Below are 13931 nucleotides of genomic sequence, written 5' to 3' on the forward strand. Positions count from 1 at the left end.
ACACATACACACAAACAAATGCACAATCTTTTTTTTCGACCTGTCTCTCCCTCAGCCTGCCATACTCATGTGCTCCCTCCTTCAGTCACCGCTTCCTCAGTCTCCTGACCTCTGTCCAGCTCTCCTTTAACTGCTTTCCTCTGTCTCCTACCATTGTGTGAACACAGTGTTAGATACCCAGGGTTACAACTTCGATCTTTTCACACAGTAGTGCAGAGGTTATTGGAAGCCAGCTACTGCAGACCAGCCATAGAGAATGAATGGGTCACTGCAATGCCGATAGAAAGCCAGGTGTGCATTGCACATTGTAGAATGCTGTGGCTATGGGATACCCAGGGTCCTGTGTGTGTTCCGAGGTAGAGACATGGAGTAAGCCAAAAGGAAAATCACAGACTTAGTAGACCACACTGTTAGTTATGTTTCATTGAAATCAGCTGACGTTGTGAATCAAAATGTTACACCAAGAAATCTCATTTCCAGCAAATGTCTTTTGGTCAGTAGGTGTGGATCAGGGGGAGGGATTCTGCGTGGACAAACTTTTACCAATCCAAAATAACTTGACAATTGTGCTGACACACAAAACGGTGGAGGAACTCAGTGGGTCAAGCAGTGTCTATGGAGGGAAATGGACAGTGGACGTTTTGGGTCAAGACCCTTCATCTGGACTGAAAGATGGAGGGGAGCTAGCCAGTATAAAAAGGTGGAGGGAAAGGGAGGAGGAAGAGCTGGCAGGCGATTGGTGGATTCAAGTGATTGGGGGAAGGTGATGGGCAGATGGGGGAGGGGAGAGTGGGAATGATGTCAGAAGCTGGGAAGTGATAGGTGGAAATGACAAAGGGCTGAAGATGATGGAATCTGACAAGAAGAGGGAGATGTGCTCTGTGTTGGTCCAGATTCCAGCATCTGCGATCTCTTGTGTCTTAAAATTGTGCTAGTCTATCATAAGGCTTGAGTCTTTCCTCCAGTCATCCCAGGGTAGAAGGTTTGTGGCTTCAGGGCTTTGCTTTTAAAAGCGACAGTGTTGGAAAAGCAGCAGCAGCTGCTGTTGTTACTGACAGCCTGCTCCAGATGGAAACCATATCAAGGAACCGACATGCACCAAGTAATAGCACTGCAGCCTATTAACAGAGGGCACAAGGCTGCTGCAGGAAACATCTACACTGAGGATGCTGGAGGTGCCGAATGGAATCTTTGCTTTGTGCATGGATCCTCAAACTGCTCCCTCTGATTGCAGGGGGCTGTACCCACTAAATTTGCAAAGGCTGATGAACAAGCAGGCACAATTTTAAGGTGATTGGAGGAAGGTATAAGGGGGATGTCAGGGTAAGTTTTTTACACAGGTTGAGCGAGCTAGGGCTGTTCTCTTTGGAGAGAAGGAGGATGAAAGGGGACTTGATAGAGGTGTACAAGATGATAAGAGGCATAGATCAAGTGGACAGTCAGAGAATTTTTCCCAGTGAGACAATGGCTAACACCAGGGGACATAATCTTAAGGTGATTGCAGGAAGGTATAAAGGGGATGTCAGGGGTAAGTTTTTTAAACAGAAAGTGGTGGGTGCATGGAACACACTGCCTGCAGAGGTTGTGGGGGAAGATACTGTACTTTAGGGACATTTAGGAGACTCTTAGATAGACACATGAATGATAGAAAAATAGGGGGCTATGTGGGAGGGAAGGGTTAGATAGATCTTAGAGCAGGATAAAATGTCGGCACAACATTGTGGGCCGAAGGGCCTGTACTGTGCTGTAGTGTTCTATGTTCACATCTGGCAGGGAAGAGTGTGTTGGGCAGCCCACATTTTAGCCACATTATTGCTTAGAGGTTAATCCTGACACATAGGAATCAGCCACCATGACATAAAACATAAGCAAGGCGCTGCTTCCAAGGTACAAGATGTAGCTGACTCCCCAGTGGATTTAGAATGCATAGACTGACTCAGGAAGAGGCTAGCCATTCCGATGGCAAAAAATTTCTTCCCTCACAGGATTATGAATCTTTAGAATTCCCTAACACAGAGGACTCTGGACTTTCAAGTAAACTCAAGACCAGCATCAATAATTCTTTGGACATGAATGATATCAGTAGATATTGGATTCAGTGCGGAAAATTGGTCAGGAACAGTTACAGCCTTCATCTTTTTGAGCACCAATGCAGGCTTGAGGACTCTATTATTTATTGTGTCCTTATGAAAACTAATTGTCCATGTATCCCTGCTCTGTTGCACTGAATAGAGGCAGTAGCAAGTGGTATTCTGAAATACACTTCAATTGTCTCTGATGGAATAAATTTCAGAACAGATTTCAAAGCAGTGATATGTCCGTGTAGTGTGTTTAAAGATACCAACCAGGAATGATTTTCCAGGCAGTAATGCACTCACTAAAGAACATAGCAGGGAAGAACGTTCAGGTAGCAGAAATGCTGTCAACAATGCAAAGAAAATAATCTCAAAGATCTAACAATATCCCCAAAATAATTTGGTTTTAACAGCAACCTCAGTGGCCTGGTAGAGCAAACTCAATCAGGATTCCAGTGCTTGAGAAATGCCAGGTGATTGATGCTGGATTGGGATCAGCTGTCACAAGTCCCCGGTCAAGTAGTGAGGGCTCACACATGAATAGCAACCACTTAGGGAAAAACATCAGACATTGCTTTGGACCTCCAGAACTTGTGCCAAAGAACAGGCCAATAGCTCCAGGAGACAAGGGGCAAAAAACTGGCAAGGAAAGAAAATTGAAGAAAAGAAGAAATAAAGTTTCAGCTCTTCAGATGTGTTAAAAATTGGTACCACAGATTCTCCAAAATATTCAGTGTTCCAGACCGAAGCAATTGGCTTCGATCCTCTTCTATCCACATAAGTACAATACTCTACAGATCACAAAAAAATATTCCATGGTAGTTTTCCAAGTAATACAATTTACCCTTTGCAAAAATCTTTACCACAAACCCTGAACAATAAACAGTGAAGCTGTAGAAATCTGATGTACATTGGACTCAAATGTAAAACATCAAACATTTCACACTGAATTAAACAAGTGTGTAAGTATTGTAGGCACCTTATGCACAACATATGATTAATGGAGAGTGCAGAATAAATAAATTGATTTTAAAAACATTTGGAAATACTAACAGTTTTGGAGATTTCTTGAAAACTTGACATTTATTTTTGTGGTAAAACAGACGAGGAAATATTTTCACCTCCTGGATATGTTTTCTGTCTTCCTCATTCTCCTGTGTATTTTCTCTTTGCATGCGTTTATTTTGCAGCTTTGTGTCTGAGCCAGGGTTCTTCGGAGCCACAAAGAAATGTCCCATCTCACAACTCCCAAAGTGCTTGATCTGGACTTTGAACAGTGACATATGGTCCAAATGCCAGTCATCGTGACTCGGGAAATGTTTGATTTCATTCTGATTTCTGCAGCTTCTTTTTCTCAATAACTGTCAATGCTTTTTGTCAATTCATCAACGACTAAATTGTTTCCTTTGCCATATCAGGCATCCCAGCAAGGGGAAATCACTCTGTCTTTGAAACATCATCCATTTTGGGATTATCATTCTGATTTTAAGTGACAAATTGCAAAAGCTCAAGCATTTCTACTTAAAGAGCCTTTGGGAAGGTTGTTTTTTTGATTGGAGGTCTGTGATCAGTGGTGAACTGCAGAGATTGGTGGTGGGACCCTTGTTTGTGATATATATTAGTGACTTGGATGTGAATGAAGGAGGTATGATTAGTTGGTCTGTGGATGACATGAAAGTTGGTGGTGTTGTGAATAGTGAGGAAGGTTGTCTAAAGTTGCAGTGGGATAAAGATCAGATGAGAAGTTCGGCAAAGCATTAGCAGATGGAATTTAATCGTGACAAGTGTGAGGGGAAGTCAGATAGGGTAGGACATATACAGTAAATGGCAGGGCAGCAAGGAATGTTGTTGAACAGAGCAGGGTTGAAATCTATGGTTCCCTGAAAGTGGCAAGACAGGAAGATAGGGTGCAGAGGCAGGCGCATGGCATTCTTGCCTTCATAGGTCGGACATATGAATATAAAAATTGGGACATTATGTTGCAACATTACAAAATGCTGGTTAGACCACGCTTGAAGTATTGTGTATAGTTCTGGTTGCCATAATGTAGGAAGTATATGGTTGTATTGGAGAGAGTGCAGAGGAGATTCACCAGGATGCTGCTTGGACTGGAAGACTTTAGTTATGAGGAGAGATTGGATCTGCTGGGTTTGTCTTCTCTGGAGCAAAGGAGGCTGATGAATGACCTGATAAAGGCATGTAAAATTATAAGAGGCATAGATAAGGGAGACAGTCTTTTTCTCATGGTAGGCATACCAAAACAAGAGGGCTTAGGTTTAAAGTGAGAGGAAGGAGTTTTAAAGGGGATTTGAGGGTAAAATTTATGAACAGAGATTGGTTCATACCTGGAACTTGCTACCAGAGGAGGTGGTGGAGTCAGCTACAATCACTAGGTTTAAGAGACATTTAGGCAGGCACTTAAACAGGCAAGGCACAGAAAGATACGGAAAATGGGATTAGTGTAAATGGGTGAAAAGTCAGCATGGACGTGGTGGGCAGAAGGCCCTTTTCTGTGCTGTAAAACTCTATAACTATTTTCAAGACTGTCGGTGATAGGGCCATTTGAGGAATTTTGCTGCCTGCCTCTGGCAGTGAATCTCAAACTTCTTTGCTGAGTCCCAGTTCAGACAGCTTTAGTTTTGCCTCCTCTCCCGGCTATTACATTCAGCCCTATTTTCCACCCTCATTGTATAAAAGCTATAATTTTGTCTATTAACTTTGGCACAACCCTTATTGGTGGGGAGGTACCCAAACCAGTTTGTAGATGTAGGATTTATGGGATCTACTGCACCCTTAAAAATGGTTCTGTCCAAAACAAAGATGCTCCTAGATTCATTGAGTTATACAGCATGGAAGTAGGCTCTATGGCTCACTATCTCCATGCCAACCATCAAACACCCATTTATACCAATCCTACGCCAATCCCATTTTATTCTCACCACATCCCATCAACTCCCCCAAGATTCTAACACTCACCTACACAACAGGGGCAATTTACAGAGGCCAATTAACCTACTATCCCACACATCTTTAGGCTGTGAGAGGAAACAGGAACACCCAGAGGTAATCCTCACAATCACAGGGAGAATGTGCAAACTCCACTCAGACAGTATCCGAGGCCGGAACTGAACTGGGATCGCTGGCACTGTGAGGCAGGGGTTCTACTAGCTGCGTCACTAGCCTGCTTTGCTCTAGCTTGGGGATCCTCAAGCTCGGGGTTTATTGTAATAGGGATTCAAGGTCTCAGGAGCATATGGACACCAGGGAGCAGAAACAACAGAACAAGAGGGACATGTGCAAAAGGACAGGAAAATCAGCAGAGCCAAGGCAACAAAAAGAGGGCAAGGAAGCAGTAGAGGGAATGTATAAATTGCATTGAGCAACAGTGAAACTGTTGAGAGACATGAAGACATCAGAGACAGCAGAGCGACAATAATTAAATTAAAAGCAATGCAGGAAATGTATCTGAGCCCTGAGAAATAAACAAGGAAGGAAAAAAAAATCAAATATTCATCTGACAGAACAGGCCATAATATTATAGAAGCTGAAATAAGTAAAGCATGTAATATAGTACATTCCAGTTTTTACCTGATGTATTCCCAATGACAAGTAAACAGAAAACTGTACGGAGAAAGACAGGACAAATGTATGGAGAAATGTGGAAACAATTCTTGTCTTCTTTTGTGCATCTTGTCTTATGAATTTCTAACTTGGATCTCTAATGTTGCACAACAGCGCAGAATTGTCTCTTATTATTCCTTCCAATATTAAATAGGCTGAATGCAGTATTATTTGTGACTTAATTGCCCAGATTTTGCTGGCCAGGGTCCTATCAGTTAGCTTCTTTCTCGTCATTCCCCCAGGAAGGTGTGTGACGAAGTTGTGGAGAAGTGAGCTGCTCAGGACACAGCAATGGCAATCGGCCACCTGCAACCCAAGACATAGGATTAACAAAGCCTCTGATAAAGGGAAGGACTGGGAAAGAAACAGAGGAATTTTATCCTGTATTACTCTGGCACCTTCCAACCACCTGCACCTGTAAGACCCTCTGAATGTTTTCAACTCTGCCAATAGCCTTTCCTTCTTTCTGAACAGCCTTGTTGAGAATTTACTCTTCCAAAACATGGAATCTTATAATGTTTGTCCTTTTTGTACATTAAAATTAAACTTTCAGGGAGTGTTACTGGCTTTCATGTCCTTATGTTTCTTCTGCCATCCACTTCTGCAGCTTTCTTGAACAGGCTTGTTAAAACGATTCGTGCTGATTTCATTTTAGCAACAGAGAATGGCAAATAGTAAGTAAATTAACAAAGAGCTGGAACTACAGTCATTTGGAAGACTCTGTTTCAGTGATTAATCGGCCTGCTAGGTTTAAATCAAGGCAAATTGCATTATCAGCATTTTTGCAGAGCTCCAGGTGCAGATATTGACATAAGAAGGGAGGGAACTCATTGTCACAACAACTCATTGAGATGCAGGTGAAATTTGGAACGATATATACAATTAACCATAAGTGTCAGAGGTAGGGATCAAAAATACTTGCAGCCTTCAGAGAAGCCCAAAAGGCATTTCAACTTTGCTAAGTCAAAGCAACATCGTTGTACAAGACATTGGTGAGACCGCACTTGGAGCACTTGTACAAGGTGTTAGTGAGACCGCATTTGGAGTATTGTGTACAGATTCGGTCACCCTGTTATAGGAAAGGCATCATTAAACTGGAAAGAGTGCAGAGAAAATTTACGAGGATGCTGCCAGTTCTCAAGGACTTGAGTTATAGGAAGAGGTCGGGCAAGCTAGGACTTTGTTCCTCGGAGTAAAGGAGATCGAGGGGTGACCATATAGAGGTGTATAAAATCATGAGGGGCAGGGATATGGTGAACACACATAGTCTTTTTCCCAGGGAAGGGTAACTAAAAACTAGATAGAGGGCATAGGCTTAAGGTGAGAAGTGAAAGGTTTAAAAGGAACCTGAGGGGCAATCTCTTCATGCAGAGGGTGGTGTGTATGTGGAATGGACTGCCAGAGAAAGTGGTTGAGGCAAGTATAGTAACAACATTCAAAAGACCTTTGGATAAGTACATGGATAGGAGGGGATTAGAGGGATACAGTCCAAACGTGAGCAAATAGGACCAGCTTAGTAGGCACAATGGCCAGCATGGATGAGTTGGGCTGAAGGGCCTGTTTCCACACTGCATTACTCTATGACTCTGTGTCACACAGAAGATGGAAGTGGAAGAAAAGCCAATACCCAGTACAACAGTTAGTGTGGCTGCCTGACAGTTCTGGGACCTGGCTCCAACCATGACCACAGGAGCTGTCTGTGTGGATTTTGCATTTTCTGTCCACAATCACACATGTTTCCACCAGATGCTCTGGTTTCTTCCCACATTCCAAAGACATGCTGGTTACATGCAGATGGCTACCGTTAATTACCCATAGCATGGGTTTATGGCAAAAAGAATTAAAAGGATGTTGATGGGCATGTCTGAGGGAGAATATGTGGAGAAATATAAGGAAATAGGAGAGGGGAATTGGAACTACTGGGATTGCTTCCCAAGAGCTGGCACAGACTCAATGGGCTGAATGGCCTCCTACTAAGTATGAGTCAAAAGACTTCCAAGCATGCAAGCAAAGGCAGAAATCAAACAGACTGTGAAAGGTGTCCACCATCGAGGATATCTTTCAGAGGCGGTGCCTCAAGAAGGCGGCACCCATCACTAAGGACCCTCACCATCCAGGAGATGCCCCCTTCTCATTACTACCATCGGGGAGGAGGTACAAGAGCCTGAAGACCCACACTCAATGATTCAGAAACAGCTTCTTCCCCTCCCCCATCAGATTTCTGAATGGTGCATGAACACGTGATCACTACCTCGTCATTCCACTTTTTTTGCACTAATAACTGAAACTGAATATAATAAAGTTGAAATAAGGTGTAAATAAGACCATAGTGGATCATACAGAAATGAGTATGATCCACAAACAAGAAATAATTGAAGAGAGACAAGTGAAGTAACGGATGTCTTATACCTTAGTTGACTTTCTTGGAAAGATAAGGGGCAGGGCATGGAAGAGATTGGGAGGAAATATTAGATTTGATGCCCATTTTTTTAAGTGAACAGTGATGGAGAAACTGATGAGGTGAAAGGTAAACAATTTTCCAGGACCTGATGGTTGCTATGTTAGGTAAGTAAATGTTAGCAGGTCAGCAATCTTCAGACTCTCTTGTCATGATTTTTCAAACTTCTCTTGATTCTGAATTGCCATCTGAATTGGAAAAGTTCCATGAAAATATCATTACTACAGGAAGGTAGAAGAGATAAACTAATAAAGGTAGTGCGACATGTGTAGAGATACTATTTCAACCAAGAAATACTTGGACAAAAAAGTGAGCCAAGAGAGTCATTGTGGATTTGAAAAGGATAATGACTGCCTATCCTCTGTTCCACAGAGGCAACACGTCCAAAAACAGACAGGTCCAAAAATAGTTAAAAGGATGGAATATTGGTCATTTTCTTAAGAGACCGGACCACAAAATATTAATTGTTATGATGCAGCTGATCAGACCCCTACACAGCCAGAATTCTCCATTTATTCACCAGGTGGACAAATGACCAAAAGGGATAAATGTATGAGGATACAGGGAAGAGTCAAATGGCTGTGGAAGGGTTGTAGCATAGGTTCACCAGAAAGGTTCTGGGGCAAAATCATGAGGATATGCTACATAGACTGTTCTAATATTCCAATATTCTTTGAATTAAGATTGGTGTCGGTTGTTGGGGGGGGTGGTGGGAGGAGGGAGAGATCTAATTGAGGTGTTTAATAAAGGAATCAAGGGACTTGAGATGGTGTGAAAAAGTGGCATTGAGAGAAAGGATCAGCAATAATGTTATTTAATGGCAGAGCAGCCATTGGGGTCAAATGGCCAACTCTTGCTTCAATTTGTTAACAGAATATGTGGAGGGTAACCATTTTCTGTGGTGGGAGAATCTAGATCACTGGATCAAAACATTATAATCAGAATTGGTGATGCCAGGAATATCTTTTTCACAACCCTCTCCACCACAAGTTTCGGTCAGTTGAAGCTTTTGGGACTGAGATTGATAGACATTTTGTAATTAAGTATATTAAGGTTTACAATATCAAGAGAAGAGCTTAAAATATGGATCAGCCATGATTTAATTGAGCAGGCGCAAGGAGGTGAATGGCATGTTCCTGTTCTCATGTTCCTGAACAGGAGAGTTGTTAAGTGAATAGCTTATATCTCCTATCCCAGTGGAGAAAGGGGATAAAATGCCAGTGATAAATGAGGATTAACAGTGACAGGGGGAAACTTAATAGGATTAATACAGACCTTGTTATTCAGTAATAGTGAAAATAATGAGACTTAAGATAAACAAACCTTCAGCAACCGATGGTTTGTACCCAGGCTATTGCAGAAGTATGTACCATAATTTTCCAAAGTCCACTAAGTTAAGAAAATGTGCCTTTGGATTATGAACTGCTTAAAATGGGAGAGAGTAGAAGCAAATAGTTAATGAAAATAAACAACTATTTTCACAGGAGCCGTGATGAAGTTGCTGAAATCTCTCATGAGAAATAGAGAACGTACTTTCAGGATGACATTAGTCAATCAAAAGATATTATATTAATTTGCAGAGGGTAGATCATTTTCAACACATGAATATTTTGAACACATAAACATCCCTTCCATTATTGGTATCGAAGAGTGGTAGCATGGCATGTACAAAACATACAGCAGTTACCTGCTAGACTACTCCAACTGCACCTCCTTAAACCTGCACCTCTCAGGAGGACAAGGGCAGCAATCACATCGGAACACCACCAGCAGGTTCCCCTTCGAGTTGTGGATCACTGTCTCTCTATATTTCTGAACACTTGGAAATATATCAGTGGTCATTCATTGTTTCTAGGTCAAGGTCCAGGAACCTGCTCTCCAATAGCCTTATGATGATACCTTCAATAGGGTCAGGGAGTTGGCTCACCACAACCTTCTCAGGGGTAATTAGATACGGGCAATAAATGTTGGTTTTTCCAGCAACGCCCAGATCTCCAAAAGATGAATTGATAAAACGCATATCCTCATTTGATATTGGATGATGGCAGGTAAACACAGCAGTGATTTAACTTCAAACAACTGAGAAATAAATGCAACCATTACTATTTAATAATTTTAAGTGAAATGTTGGCTTCCCATTCTTTACTTCAATTTCAGGTGAAAGAATGAAGGTAACGATTCTCTCAAGCTAGACAAGATCATTTTTAAAAAATGTATGAAATTGATTTCAACACTTCTTTGGCAGTCCCTTGGAGGTGAGAGGATTACTTTAACCATTTGTATACTGCAGACATTGATGAACCCATAGCAAAGAAACAGTTAACAAATTCTTTATTCTTACATAAAAATTGGAGATGAATCGCATGAGAATTTCCTTTAGAACTTAAATTGAGTTCAAATGAATTGATGGGAAAATGGATTGTGTCTGGTCTGCTGGAGGACAGTGTTATTTGGTTGAGTGACCCTTACTTTAGTTCATTTATAAATTTCAGGAACACACAATAATTTTGCAGATTTCTCATGCAGAATAAAATATCTGATTGTACATGAAACTAAGTTGTGTTGCAGCAATAATACAAAGAACACAAATTCAGGCATCTATATAAATGGTGGCTGTGAGATTAGGGTTAAAGTCATTAAAGTCTGAGGTGGCCAATAACAATAACATGGGGTGAATGATTAGTTCCCAGCCTCTTAACTTCACTTTTACAATTAATATAAATCTTATTTTAAGCCTATATTATTTGCATTGCTAACACATTGGAGTGTTTTCAAAAGATCCCTTTTACGACTGTTCTGAATCTTCAGTAGCTTTCAATAAAACAAGCTGTTACTGTCCTCTAGTGGTGGGGACTTGTAGCTATGATAAATATAAATAAAAGGCTTAAATCTATTTCTCCTTATCTGCAGTATTCTGGCGAAGTATAACACAGTGGATTTTAATTATAATGCACTGTAGTAATTTATAATGAGTATTATTGATAAAGGTTCATGGCTAAACCACTGGTATACAACTAAGACAAATGAGTAACAAGATATACATGTTAGTGTCTATTCAGATCCTTGACATTTTAGGTTTAATGATTAGAAATGATTGAAATGGTCTGACATTGATTATAAATCTAAATCCTTCTATAAATATAATGCAAAATATTTTTTCTGTGATCTGGATCCCACAGTAATGTGCTCCTTCACTTTCTTGATGTTTGAGAGGAGTGTGCTTTGATTCTGCAAGTCACCTTGCCATAGCCTGTTTGAAGTCAATTTATTTTCTTAAATTTGCACAGGAAAGGAGAAGGTTATGACAGCAGCCCAGGGCAAAATGCTGTCAGCTGACAGAACAGACTGAGTTATCTTGTAAGTAATGGATAATGATGATTTAAACATCTGTTGGGTGCCACAGACACAAAGGGGTTGATTCTAAATAGTTTAAAACTGGTGCTAATCTCGCCCAGAAGTTCAAATGCAACTATTGTTCAATGTTGTGGTCCAAATTAATCTGAATAATTAATCATAGCTCTGGGTACAAACAATATGAGTCGCTGCAAGGACATAAGTGGTGAGAAAAGAAAAATGTATATTAATGGCAGGGAGACAATTAAAATGATTGTGTGCTAAATGGATGGGGACAATTAAAGTGGAAACTTGAATGAGCTTGAGGGTAAGAGAATGAAGAAATATTTGAGGGACTTTAATCAGTACTTAGAGTTGGGAGAGACCTATGTCAAAGCTACAGGGAAGTGGATGGAGAAGTTTGCATTTATACTGTGGACACAAGAGACTGCGGATGCTACATAAGAGATTGCAGCACCTCAGATTCCACCTGGATAGTCTACAGCCCTATGGCATGAACATTGAATTCTCTAATTTCTGGTAAACTGTTCCCTCTCTGTCCCTTTTCTCTCTCCTCCTGATCTACCCAGTTCCTCCTGCACCCACCACACCCAGCCCGTCATCAACCCTCTCCTTACTGTTCCCATCTGTCCATGCCACCTCCCTTTATTTGATTCCATCCTCCACCTTCTTCTCATATAAGATTCTATCGTCTGCAACCCTTTGTTGCCTCCACCTATCACCTCCCAGTCTCTGTTGTTATTTCCACTCTTCCTTCCTCCATCTGTCTATCACCCCTCCTCACCTGCATCCACCTATTGCTTACCAGCTCTTGCTCCACCCCTTCCCCTCATCTCTTCATACTTGCCATCTCCCCTCTATCTTTCAGTCCAGATGAAAAGTCTTGACCTGAAACTTTGACTGCCCATTTCCCTCCACAGATGCTGCCTGACCGGCTGAGTTCTCCTAGCATTTTGATTGATGCATTTTTATTACCTTTCAACAGAGTTAAAATATCCTAGGTCACTAAGAGGAGAAGAGAACTAGAGATATAGACAATGTCACACAGAAGTGAGAAAGACCAGCCCTGTTAGATGGCCGTCAAAGTATTTCTTTTTTTGACAAGGCTGATTTCTGTGCCACTCCAAGGAATCACCTACAGCAGTGCTAAACCTTTGCGAGACACAAGCTGTCCCTGGGTTATGAACACCCGACTTATGGACACCCCGATATACGAACGAGTTCCCGTAATGTTATTAAATTCAAAAGTCCAACGTACATATGTACATTTGTTCCTACGAATAGCATAACTAGTTTCTTCTCTCTCTCTATCTCGATTTTATTAATTGTTCTTTCTTATCAGCCTTATGTGCTTTTGACACCATTCATACAACACTGTGGAGGTATGGTTACCGTACAGAGTGATTTTTGTGTATTTTATGACTTATGGACATAATCGACTTGAGGATGTCTGTAAAAATGGAACCCACTCATTATCCAAGGACCTTGCTGAAGACTTGGTGGAGAAGTATTTCTGGGGAAAATTCATGTCTTCATCTCCCTCCTCCGGCAAGAGGAGGACATGCCAGCGATCTCAAATCAAGTCGAGTTTATTGTCATGTGCACAAGTACAGTGAAGTACAGGTACAAGGAAAAGCTTGCTTGCAGCAGCATCACAGGCACATAGGTTGAGAGAACACACAGAATATAAATTATACATAAATTACACACGACAGTGAAGAGAGAAAAAAGACTATGCAATACAAGACATTAATTAACAATGAACCACAATCAGAGACAAGTCCCTGGTAGTGCAAGAAGTGGTTCACAGTGTTCTGTTGCTGAGGTAGGATTAGGGTTGTCCAGACCAGTTCAAGAACTTGATGGTTGTCGGAAAATAGCTGTTCCTGAACCTGGTGATGTGGGACTTCAGGCTTCGGTACCTCCTGCCTGACAGTAGCGGCAAGAAGAGGGCATGACCCAAATGGTGGGAATCCTTAATGATAGATGCTGCCTTCTTCTGTAGATGCTGTCAATGGTGGGGAGGACAGTGTCTATGATCTCGGTGATGCTGTCATCATGACTATCTTCAAGAAAAGAGAAAACCAATAGCACTAGTTACAGAGGAGCTCTCTCTGCTGTCTCCGCCAGGGAAAGCCATCACCAGGCTCTTCTCTAGCCTTGAGGTACAATATTCCTGAATGACAATAAATGAAGCAGATAGGTTTTTAACAACATCCAGCAGTTTCATGCTGTTACTGAGACTCACTTTTCTTTTCATTGTAATTCCAGATATACTAAGATATTCCAAAGTCGTATGGTTTAGGAAGTTGTGGGCATGCTATATTGGCGCCAGAAGTGTGGTGACACTTGTGAGCTGCCCCCAGGACATTCTGCGCGAAAAGACGCATTTCACTGTGTGTTTCGATGGACATGTGACTAAT

Source organism: Pristis pectinata, chromosome 3 (assembly GCF_009764475.1).
Source record: "Pristis pectinata isolate sPriPec2 chromosome 3, sPriPec2.1.pri, whole genome shotgun sequence".
NCBI lineage: Eukaryota > Metazoa > Chordata > Chondrichthyes > Rhinopristiformes > Pristidae > Pristis > Pristis pectinata.